Source organism: Nannobrachium achirus, assembly GCF_963921795.1.
Source record: "Nannobrachium achirus genome assembly, chromosome: 4".
Lineage (NCBI taxonomy): Eukaryota > Metazoa > Chordata > Actinopteri > Myctophiformes > Myctophidae > Nannobrachium > Nannobrachium achirus.
This window is the reverse complement of record NC_137813.1, coordinates 43,439,205-43,452,747: the sequence shown is the minus strand read 5'-3', so window position 1 is coordinate 43,452,747 and position 13,543 is coordinate 43,439,205.

The window sequence follows — 13,543 nt, the reverse complement described above, 5'->3', positions numbered from 1 at the left end:
TTAATGGGTTACTACTGTAGTGTAAATTAAACTTTAGGATATCATATGACCAAGCGAGCGTTGTGCGTGGAGGAAAAAAAAGATCAGTCCCCCTTTCCCAAGTTTCTGTCCAAGTAATGTAGTTTGAGTGGTATAAAAAGTGGATCCTTTGGATCGTTTAAGCTGCTGGATGCTGCTTCTTCGAAGCCCAGAGGAATGTGACGACCACCTCTTTTCTCCTTCCCTTGTTGTATGTGACGATGTTCTGGACATTGATGAGTGACAACAATGAAAAGCTCTTCACTCCTCCTTAAAACGCACCATGTTGGCTGCAGCTCATATCAGCTGATTGTCCAGGGAATTGCTGCACTGTTCTTCCAATGTTTCGCTTCTATGAACTTGTGAGGAATGAATGCCATTACAAGAACTGACCATAAATATTTAAACGAGCGACATGACGTCACATATGTTAATAATTATTCTCCATTCGTTTTACTCTTGGAAAGTAATACTGGGACTGTGGAACGTACCAGTATTATTTGTAGGCAACATGTTTGTAGCCTATATTAGACCTACTCGTTGACGTTTGCAGATTCAGATGAATTGGTTATCTGAATGTCAAGATTAAATTAGTTTATACCAGTGGTGTAAATAACTACACAAAGTAGGCTTACAGCTGTACTTATAAGTACAATTTTGAGGTATTTGTAGGCTACTTTATTTCCAATGTTCAGTAGGCCTACTTTTACTCCACTATCTCAGAGGAAAACATAATGGACCTTTACTTCACTACAATATTTGAAAACTTAAGTTACTACTTTGCAGATTGTGATTATTATTACAAAATATAGGCTACATTAACCACTTCAGCCCTATATAATTTTGGCCATTTGAAAATAGCCGAGCTTTTAGATCTGCTATTTTCAAAAGATTTTTGTACATTCTAAAACTTGTGAAATAGGACATTCTATATAATGAGTACTTTTACTTTAGGTACTTTGAGTACATTTTGACACCAATACATTTGTACTTTATTTACTTGAGTACATGTTTTATTCAGGACTTTTACTTGTAACAGAGTATTTATATATTGCAGTATTTATACTTTAAAAATATATTTGGGGGATTTTATGCCTTTATTTGATAGAAAATTGGGAGTGACATGCGGCAAATATATATTAAGGTCATCCGGGTCGGGAATCGAACCGGCGACGCCGTCAGGCATCAATGCTTATGTGGCAATGCCTATGATAGGATAGGGGCAACAGTGCCGGAGATAAGAGTAGGGCCAAAAGTGTGACGTGATGTGACGGACAGACAGACAGACAGCCGGTGGGGTTTTTTATTGAGATATATTTATTGTGACCTGACGGTCGCAATAAATATATCGTTCACCATTGTATTTTTGGAGCGGTGCAAACCGATCCTATGTTACACTTCGTTTTAGCACGGACCAATCAAAAGCTGTTCTGACCATGATATCATGTGTTAGCCAAACAGAACAGACCAATCGAACGCCATTTTGTCCATAACGTCACGGACACGCGTGAATCAAAACACTGTTCCGGTTCCCCAGGCGGAGCGCTTGTTTTCGGTGGAGATGACGGAGGCGCACCGTCTCAGGTGACTTTGAGTTTAACCAAAAAAAAAAATTTGCACGGATCAACATCAATCAAAGCCGGTCTGTCCATCAACATTAGCACGGGATTAATCGTTTTAGGCCAAACGGAACAGACCAATCAAACACCATTTTGTCCATAACATCATGGACACAGCGGCTTTCGATTGGTCCGTCGGTCCAAGAACGAGTTTAACCAACCACTGCTGTAGGGTACAATTTTTTAACAAAGCTGAGATGAGAGCTTCCTCTGGCTGGAAGTAGGTTATGTGCATTTATTTAGTCCAGATCTTGCTATGATGATGGCTTTTCTTTTGTCTCCTGTTATTGTGTACAATAGACCGTTTTCACTGCTGACATTTTGATGAGTAGACACAGTATTTTGCATTAACCACATTAGCTATTTTTGGTGGAGAGATTTGGTGTAGAGGGAAAAAAGGAGCAGACCTGGTATGTCCATGGGACGGGAGAACCCAGTCGGTTTTAAGGTGGTTACGTCTACTGTATAAACTTCATGCTGGCACACAGTAACACCTAAATGAAACACACAACCTTGAGTTCTCAAACTTTTACATTTCAATGTCTCCCCTTAACTCTGTGCCCAATGTATGGGATGATGATAACTTGGGGATCGGGTGCCAAATGGAACCTAATGGACCTGTTGTATACTGTTAGAATTGTTTCGGTAAATTTAGACCCCCCATAAAGGAACCCACAAAGTCTCTGGAATCCACTTTGAGAACCACTGGTGTAAATAGCCGTAACATGGAGCTTTCAATGGATATTATTTACACAATATAAAAGTGTCCAGAACATTATGTCTTGTTCATCCAGATATAGGTTTAATGAATAATACTGCTCCAATGCAATTTACCCCGTTTTTATTGATCTGGAAAATGACACCTTTTTGGTTGTGGTGCAGCAAAATGATATACTATTGTTACACTGACACCATACTGGACCAGGTACATAAAACCAGAGCTCATACATCATAAGTCATCCTGTATATCAAGCCCTTTGAACTGTCCATCGAGTGGTGCATTTCAAACGTTTTCAAGGGAGTGCTCTGAGGCCACAAAGTTGGTTAATATACAAACAGCAGGATTATTTGTTGTTTTTCAAACTAACCAAATAAAAAACACCTGCATTTCTTCACATTGTCATACTGTATACCTGCATGTTTTGCTCCCAACAACAACCAAAAAAAGAAGGGTGATATTACAATATAGTTCAAAATGTGTAAGTGCACCAGTACAATTGTCTCTTTTATGTATCCATTTGTAACTCCAGGCATTGGGGTCCATTTGGTTACATTTACACACCCCCAGAGTTCTATCAACACTGAGGATTTTACTTTGTACAGTGTGATCCATCGTTCTGCCATGGCGCTGAAGCAAAAGGGAAAAGATTATGTTTAGGACAATACATTTTTGCACTGAAGGGACTATTGCTGTGTCACACTTGGGCATTGAAGCTTGGCCTTGGGCTGCATGCTCAATTTCATATTTTGGCAGCTACACTGAATAAGTATGGGCTTACAACTGCTAATATCAAAACTACAAGGAGGCAAAAGAGAATTTTAACAATTTGGAAAATAGCCTGCGGTTAAAACGAAGAGTATGTGTGTTCATGCAGAGAGTGGTTCGAGCTGTTTAGTTTCATAGAGAAACTTTTCAGAACTCTTCAGTTTAGTGGGTTTCTCAGGTGTGATAAGAAGTTTAAGGTATAAAAAGGGGGAGGGGGAAGTGGCACACTCCAGCTCCATATTTTGCAGTTGTTTGTTTTCGTCCCTTAGGCCTTCCTCAGAATCAACAAACCCTTTGTGATCGTTCTGTTCCTGATAAAGAAGTTATAGGTCACCATAAGTCCTATAACTTATGGTATTCATGGGACTAGGCTCTCTATTTTGTTTGCCAGTATAAACCTATTTCATAGCATAAAATTATGCCTAATTTGATTTCCTTTTAACAATCCGACACCTGCTTACAGTCACTATTGATTGGTTAGGATGGTGATTTCTGCAAGCCGAATAAGTAATCTGATGAGATGAAAACTAATTTCATTTTAGATGATATATTAATTACAATCTCTGAACCCGAACCCTGACAAAATGTTGATGCATAGCCTGATTTATACTTTGTAGTAGTGTGTTTTTGTATGGCAAAAATAGCAGATCTAAAAGTTAATTTAAATTGTCAACTTTTAAATCTGCTGTTTGTCATGCGACCAGCAGTAAGACCAGCACTAGCACCAGCACAAACCAGCACATGTTGTGTTTTACTGCTGGTCTGTGCTGGTCTGTGCTGGTGCTGGTCTGTGCTGGTGCTGGTCTGTGCTGGTGCTGGTCTGTGCTGGTCTGTGCTGGTCTATGCTAGACTAGTTTATGCTGGTTCATGCTGGTCTGTGCTGGTCTGTTCTGGTCTATGCTGGTTTATGCTGGTTCATGCTGGTCTGTGCTGGTGCTGGTCTGTGCTGGTCCCATGCTGGTCCACCAGCATGAACCAGGACCAGCATGAACCAGCACAGATGTCCAGAGGGTCAGTTCAGAATCAGTTGACAAAATATTTGCAAAATCTTTTCCATTCGAGATATAGCAATTTTAAGCTCCCCACAGTAAACTTGGACGCCATCTTGAAAATGGCGGCTTTCTGGGAGGTAGATTTTGGTAGATTTTGAGTGTTATTTAGCACACCCGATACTACCAGAATCCCTTGAAAAACTTTTTGAATCAATTTTTTGGGTCGTTAAACCTTATATTGACTCACAGTGTTTCTCAAACTTTTACATTTCAAGGTCTCCCCTTAACTCTGACAGTGTACAAATAGAACCTAATGGACCTGTTGTATACTGTTAGAGTTGTTTGGGTCAATTTAGACCCCCATAAAGGAACCCACAAAGTCCCTGGAATCCACTTTGAGAACCACTGGTGTAAATAGTTGTAATGTGGAGCTTTCAATGGATATCATTTAAACAATATAAAAGTTTCCAGAACATTATGTCTGGTTTGTCAACCTGTGGATATAATTTCTAATACTCAATAACAATGTGATAAGTGTCTTGTTCATCCAGATATAGGTTTAATGAATAATACTGCTCCAATGCAATTTACCCCGTTTTTATTGATCTGGAAAATGACACCTTTTTTTTGTTTTGTTACACTGACACTATACTGGACCAGGTACATAATACCAGAGCTCATACATCATAAGTCATCCTGTATATCAAGCCCTTTGAACTGTCCATCGAGTGGTGCATTTCAAACGTTTTCAAGGGAGTGCTCTGAGGCCACAAAGTTGGTTAATATACAAACAGCAGGATTATTTGTTGTGTTTTTCAAACTAACCAAATAAAAAACACCTTAATTTCTTCACATTGTCATACTGTATACCTGCATGTTTTGCTCCCAACAACAAACAAAAAAAGAAGGGTGATATTACAATATAGTTCTAAATGTGTGAGTGCACCAGTACAATTGTCTCTTTTATGTATCCATTTGTAACTCCAGACATTGGGGTCCATTTGGTTACATTTACGCACCCCCAGAGTTCTATCAACACTTAGGATTTTACTTTGTACAGTGTGATCCATCGTTCTGCCATGGCGCTGAAGCAAAAGGGAAAAGATTATGTTTAGGACAATACATTTTTGCACTGAAGGGACTATTGCTGTGTCACACTTGGGCATTGAAGCTTGGCCTTGGGCTGCATGCTCAATTTCATATTTTGGCAGCTACACTGAATAAGTATGGGCTTACAACTGCTAATATCAAAACTACAAGGAGGCAGAAGAGAATTTTAACAATTTGGAAAATAGCCTGCGGTTAAAACGAAGAGTATGTGTGTTCATGCAGAGAGTGGTTCGAGCTGTTTAGTTTCATAGAGAAACTTTTCAGAACTCTTCAGCTTAGTGGGTTTCTCAGGTGTGATAAGAAGATTAAGGTAAAAAAAAAAAGGGGGAGGAGGGGGAGGGGCACACTCCAGCTCCATATGCAGTTGTTTGTTTTCATCCCTTAGGCCTTCCTCAGAATCAACAAACCCTTTGTGATCGTTCTGTTCCTGATAAAGAAGTTGTAGGTCACCATAAGTCATATAACTTATGGTATTCATGGGACTAGGCTCTCTATTTTGTTTGCCAGTAGTATAAACCTATTTTATAGCAGAAAATTATGCCTAATTTGATTTCCTTTTAACAATCTGACACCTGCTTACAGTCACTGTTGATAGGTTAGGATGATGATTTCTGCAAGCCGAATAAGTAATCTGATGAGATGAAAACTAATTTAATTTTAGATGATGTATTAATTACAATCTCTGATCAGCTTATCATGCTCTGCAGCTAATGACAAAATGTTGATGCATAGCCTGATTTATACTTTGTAGTAGTGTGTCGTTGTATGGCAAAAATAGCAGATCTAAAAGTTAAATTGTCAACTTTTAAAACTGCTGTTTGTCATGCGACACCGTTGTATGACAAATTATACATTATTAAGCAGAAATGATCCACTACACTCTTTACTCTATGTTCTCTCTTCCTAAGATGGCTGACCATGTCTAGACATGACGTGAACAGAGTCGTTCTCATCTTTGACAACTTGTTGTCGTCACTTGAAGACACGTCGATCCTGCAGAGATGTCTCTTCTGTGTGTCCACAGGTCAGTGAAGTCAGTTCATTCTCACACAGCCAAACTCGGGTATACTACGTAGGGCTGTCACAATTATTACATAATCGTCTAATCGCAATTATTTGAGGTAATCGTAATTGTGTTGCATAATCGTCATAATCGTTTCCATGTTGAGAAATGTTAATATAGTTACAAACACTTTCAAAAAGTAGTGGAAATAGCAGATGCGACGCGTTGTGAGCTTGTAGATTGGCTATTTCCACTATCAATGGTCTTTTTTAAGTATAAAATTGTCAAATATGTCAGTAATTTCTTTGTATATTTAGGTTATGTGTCATGATTGCCATGTCCAACTTCAAAGCCTAAAAGCCAAACAGAAATGTAATGTAACAAATACACAATTAAATCGTTAATCGCAATTATTTGAGTGACAATTAATTGTCATGTAAAATGTCATAATCGTGACAGCCCTAATACTACGTGCTTGCATGCTAGATATTAATAATGTTTATAAAATGTATACAGAATTCAAAATCACATAATAAGCTACAAAACGCTTAATGTCTGTTGACTATGCTAAGAAGGACTCCCAGTCCAGACGCCATTTACTGCTAGGTGCAAAGGAAGCTCATCATAGTCTAGCCTGTATTCAGCACTATGCTAATGCTGCTCCGGCACGTACTGTGCGCTCTCTTGAAGCTTGTTTTTTTCCCCTCACGCATGCATTTTTCCACACTGACAAACAAGATTCACAGTGAAGTTTGCTAGAAACTCAAAACAGCCTTTCTCCTTTTCTGAAATGTAAGTACAGTAGGAAAGGGAAATGCAAAGTTGACAAGCTTCCGCTGTGAACACGGGACCTGTCCGTGGTGCTGAAATAGCTTGGTTTTCATTGATCTTTCCACTGTACAGTAGCAAGAATGCAAGGAAAAAAACAAATGCTGTCAGTTGACAGGGTAATGCTTTATTCTAACACTGGTCAAATTGGGTGAAGCATAATTCTGTGAATTAGAACATTATCATAATTTTTTGGTGCTGCCACTATGAATTTCTGCCCACAATCTGCATAGCTAAAGCTACCATTCCAGCAGTACTAGATGTGCTTAGGTTGTAACCTATTTAAATCTGTACTTGCCATTTCATCTATAAGCGGTAAGCACTTCATGAAATCATTGTTAAATTACGTTTTGCCACCAATAATGTGACATGACACTGGTAAAGCCAGTGAATGAATGATAGTGCTTTTGAGTGACAATCTTTACTTCATCACAATACATTTCCTGTGTTAATTTAACCGAGGATAGAAATTCCAGAATTAAAAGAACACTGATGATTTTACTGTGTAATGTGTGAATGAATGTGCTTGGGAGAATATGACTTCATAGCAACTGCAGAAGCACAAAGCCTGGGGCTAGATCAGCAAAAGCTTTCAAATCACTCCTAAAAACTCAATTTTACAGACTTGTTTTTCCTTATATGAAAAAACATGAAAAAAAGTGTTTCAAAATGACTTTTTAGTTTTGCTGTCATATTGATCTATCTAAGTAATTTGGTGTTTATTTAGAGTAGACCAAGGGTCTTCAACAGGGGGTCCGGGACACCTAGGGGGTCCTCAGAGTTACTACAGGGGGTCCTCCAAATCTTTGTTTGATAAAAACCTTTTTTCTCCTTTTTTATATTAACGATTTGAACCCTAGCGTCTTAGAGAACTAGAGAACTTTATAGAGAACTAGAGAACTTTAGCCAAAATAGCCGATCTAGATCAGCTATTTTTGGCAAAGAGGTTTGGTGTAGAGGGGAAAAAGCTAATTACAGAGTGAAAGGTCAAATGTATTAAGTATTGACGGTTCAAGTGGTTAAATATCTGAACACACAAATTGACATGAATCCAAACTACTCTGATGATTGTGCTGTCAAACAATGAAACTACAGTATATGGAATCTATGATAAGGTTGTGGGGGTCCCTGCTTCTTCTCTCTTTCAACTAAGGGGTGCTTGGCCTGAACACATTGAAGACCCCTGATTTAGACCTATGTTATTATTGTCTTCACATTCGGTTTGTAAGCTATTGACATGAGACTATAAATACTATTTATTACTACAACAAATAATACAAATGATGATTAAAAAAAAAAAAAAAAAACGTTTTTCTGATCAACCAGAGGGAAAATATAAAGCTTAAAAGCCAGTCCCAAACGAAAGGCCATTGAAACAGCATGCTGCAGCCTCTCTCCCTGCCAGCCACTGTGTAAGCTAATTGCTGCTGACATTTTGCTCATGTTGTTCAAATCAAAACAATTTTGATGTATCGATTTCTTTTGTTTCTCACAAAAAAAGGGACATGTTTAAGAAATGCCACGTTCCTGGTCATCCGCTGTGCATCTCAATGGGGCCGTTTCTGGGGTTCTCAGTACAGGGAGTGTCTCTGATTCTTTTCACTTCATTTTCATCCTTCATTTTCATGGGGGCAACGGGGGCCAACCAACAGATTTGTGTGTGTGTGTGTGTGTGTGTGTGTGTGTGTGTGTGTGTGTGTGTGTGTGTGTGTGTGTGTGTGTGTGTGTGTGTGTGTGTGTGTGTGTGTGTGTGTGTGTGTGTGTGTGTGTGTGTGTGTGTGTGTGTGTGTGTGTGTGTGTGTGTGTGAAAAAACATGGTACGTATACTATAGCTCCAATCCCATTTCTGGAGATGAGTCTTTACTTCCCAACACCCCAATAACAATGGATTTCTTTGCACATAAATTGTAAAAACTAACTGAACAATACAAATGTATTTACTTGCAAGAGCCTTACGTTTTCCTCTATAGTGTCTCTTTTGCAAAAGCTTTTCCATGCTTGAGTTATCTCTTTGTCAGATACCTGGGAATTAACACTATTTTGTTACGATTAACTTTATATAGGGGCGCCCGCTGGCCTAGTGGTCAAGGCGCATACCACATACTAGGCTATGATGCCTGCTGGCGTTGCCGGTTCAATTCCCGATCCGGACGACCTTTGCCACATGTCATTCCCCATCTCCCTCCCCATTTCCTGTCAGTCTACTATCCTATCAAATAAAGGCATAAAAAGCCCAAAAACTAATCTAAAAAAAAAACTTTCTATAAACTTAACTGCCACAATAATAATTTCTTAATTATTTAAACCATAATATGCTATTTGAACAGAGCGACGCGTTGTAGATCTGCTATTTTTAGGCAAATGTTCCCGCCCCAGGATAATGGATTTTGATTATCGCGATAATATCGTAAATCGCGATTTCTTTTGTCACAATAATCGTGATATAACATTTTCATATTGTCCCATCCCTAATACCGACTTACTGTTTTTGCCAAATGTGTTCACCCCAGAATGGGGACTATACTGTAGGGTTCATGTGATGCATGGGTGGATCCAGCTTTCAGGTAATGCTAGGCATTTATCAATCAAGCCGACTGAGAGAAATTGGACCATTGGAGAAACTATTGTAATGAGGCCTACTGTTTGTATGTCACTCTATCCATAATCACTCAATACTCTGTTCCATCTTCAAATCACTACACAAGGCCATAGTATTTCATACTGTATATTAGACATGGCGCAATTTGGTGGCCAAAAGTCAAAGTTGTCTCATTGCTCAACTATGCATGTATCTAGTTTGTCATTTTACTTCAGCTGCATGTGGGCCTTTTTCTTCGTGTCTGTACAGAAAAATACTCACAGCTGTATCTGGATGTTTTATTTCCGTGTACAGAAGCATAATCACAGCTCTCAGGAGACATTTAGCAATTGCAGTATAAATATGCAACTAAAAAAGATATTAGAACAAACACTGACGTTTAACAGCTTTTTACTGGTAGGAGAGGTGTGTAGACAGAGGCCATTAGCAGAGAGAAATAATGTACACACAGTGTTCATTTAACTTTGAGAGTGTACAAATGGAACCTTAACAGACCCTATCCATCAATTTGGTTCCATTTGCACACTCTCTGGAGCATACATGGGCAACTGGCGGCCCGGGGGCCACATGCGGCCCCCACCTTCACTTCATGCGGCCCGCAGGTTAATACCGGAATACTGACATATTATTGATTTCAGCTGTTACAATTCCAAACATGACCTACTTTAAAGGAGCTATAGTCAACTTTTTCTTGAAAAACGGATGCTAAAATAAAAATAATGTTTCGAAAATATTTTATAAAAAAATAAGCTTCATATATGTGTTTCAATTAAAAAATGAACACAAAAAGCGTAAAATAATGATAAAATAATCATTTTGGCCCTTTGTTTACATTTACAGGGCCCGTACTTTGTTTACATCCTAGTCTGTAGACTAGGATGTACACCTACAATGAAAAAGTTGACTATAGCTCCTTTAATTCCGTCAGTCTATATTAGTAGCTTAATGACTAGTATACGGTAGTAGTATTAAAACGTTTTATTTTTTTATTTTTTTTATGTCCAATGTATTTGTATTTAGGTTCATAAAGTTAACATTAGTATATCACTAATCGCAGCGCGATGCGTTTTGAGCTTGTCGATCTGCTATTTTTGCTTCTTTTGTATTAGATACTATAATGACAAAGTAGGACGTAGCGATATGCATTGTGGCCCTCTGGAGTGAAGGTGGAAATATAGTGGCCCTCGCCATCATCAAAGTTGCCCACCCCTGCTCTGGAGTTACAAATGGATAAAATAACAAATGGATAAATGAACACTGAGGACTTTACTGTGTACAGAGTTAATTGTCAGCTGTTAGAAGCTTTATGAGGTGCATACTGCATTGTTTAAAGAGATAAACCACATAGCTGTTGTGGGATTTCATTAAGGTTTATTTGGATTTCAGTCACAAAGAAGCTGCTGCACTTTTTAATCCGTTTTCCATAAAGCTGCATTATTGACTGATAACAGTAGCTTTGATGTGGCTTTCAGAGTCTTCTCATCCTTTCAGCGTTTCTTAGATTCCATTTCAACTCATTCTTTAGGGGCAATGTCCTGTGCAAAATATGGATAACCAAATCCATAACCTTATTCAGAGAATCCCAACAAAAATGCTGTCTGAATGAAAGCTGCCACTATCACTGAGCCATCTCAGGCTGGGAAAAGGGAAATGATACTGATACATGACAGAAATTACATAAAATGACACAAATAAACAAACGTTGTGGTCTTGGTTTGGTATGGGTTTGTATCGTATGCGTAATACTGTGTTATATTAATTGCTTTCAGAGTAGTTAATGAAGAATATGATTCAATTTGAAATTTCATGTCCAATAAAATCTGTAAAGATTCTAATGTACCATTGTTCTTACAAGATGACCTTTTAAACCAATGGCGCTAATCCTTCATAGATAGAAGGATAAGCAAATATCTATGCACAAATGAATTCAAACTAAATGAATCATCTAGTATGATGAACGTATGGTCCATCTAAAGCCTGAGTAGGGTATTAGTTGTGCCCGGGTGTCACAAACTGATCTACACGCCCGCAACGTTATGCTATTTTCGGTGTGCGACACCCGTGCACAACCAAAAACATAAATCAGGCTTGATTGTATCCAGCTGTCTGTTGCCAAGGTTTGCTAATGGTAGCTTCCCCAAATTGTCTGCCGTCTCTTTATTATCAGAGGAAAAATATCTATACAAATTATTGAACACACACTTAGCTTTTTTTTTTAGTTAAGTGTCAAACACAGTTTGGGATAGAGTGTTCTTTTCCTGAGGCAAGAAAATAGTTGCAACTGTGAACATTGTGAAGAGCAGATGTGTACTGTAACAAAAATGGCTTGAAATGGCTCTGTATGCTGCTCAACATCACAAAGTAAATGTGTTATTTTTTCATTTGCATCCACCCCAATTTGGCACATAGTTTGATAATCTGTTAATTGGATGGAGCACCTAAATTAAATCAATATATGGGAATCTTTGGTGTGTTCTAGGACTGTCTGGTTCAAACATTCATGCATCTCTGCATCGGTGGCATATCAACCTGAAGGGCTCCTATCACTCGATAACGACCGCTGAGCGAGATGTTATCCCGCTTATTGCCAGGTTACTTACTAAATAAATGAATACATTGACCCAAGTAAAAAAAACAACTAAATATTTCCTTGCTTACAGAAGTGAAAGTGTTGCACTGGCCGTCCGCAGAGCGCAACATCGCCTCGACGCAAACAAGGAACTGTATTGTCTATTTCTTGCTTCAAATGTTTTCAAAATCATTCTTGAGAGCAACGTTTAGTTGTAAATGTCGCTGTGTGTTTGTTTACATGGCTGACATGTTGGATACTGCACAGTGCAGCCTGAGTGCAGCAGGTGTTCTGAGCCTTTGATTAGGTAGCGGTCTGTTGTAGAGCGGAGCGGTCTGTTATCCAGAAATATCAGACCGCTGATTTCAGCAATTGACCAAGTTGAGTCAATTGAGTCAAACAAGCCGTGCAATAAATGAGAACAATAGTCATGTATATTACTTGCAATAACATTGCATGGAAGACTATGTGGTGTTTCAGAATGTGATTTGATGTAAGGTTGTACTTTACAGTACAATGTCCAATCAATGTTATACAGTGTAGACACGATAGGCAAAAGTATGCTTTGCTTGTATTGACATACTGTCACTGCTCTCCATCAAAGAAAAAAAGGCTGCCTTTGTAGAAATGATAGATGGGGATGTTTAACACTTATGTAAATATTCATATGGACTGGCCAAGCAGTAAACCATATCCATTATTCAAATGTGAGGGTGAAGTCTTTGAGCACTCTGAGTTACTGGCATATTCATTATTTATGTGTAAATCCTTTACAGTATACCACTCATATTCAGGGCTCATTTACACTCATCCGTGACGGCTTTATCCTCCAGGAATCTAGACTCAATTAATGTTCTTATCGGGATTTGGAAGGGGATTTATTTTGATAGTAACCTGCGAAACACTCAGACTCAGAGGAACAGAGCCGGGGTGTGCTTCACATTCGTTAGGAGAACTTAATTGGTGACAGTGTTTCACTGCATGGGTTTCCTTTTTGTCATTATGATCGGGGTCACACTTTGTTCGGCACATCCCGCCTCATAATGGCTTATTTCTTGCTCTGTCGTACGACGGTGTCACACACGCCGCACATGCGTAGACAACGTGGTGGTGAGCTTGAAGATCTGCTTTTTTCGCATGACGAAATATAAATCATGCTTAAGGCTGATTCCACAAAATGTCTTCTACAGTACAGCCAAACACAGTTTTCTGGAAAAAACGTATCTTCCTATATCAGTGTACTTCAAAATATTGTGTTCCAGGGACCCCCAGAAGCAAAGATTTTAGTTAAAATGCTTTAAAAAGTATAAAAATATAAA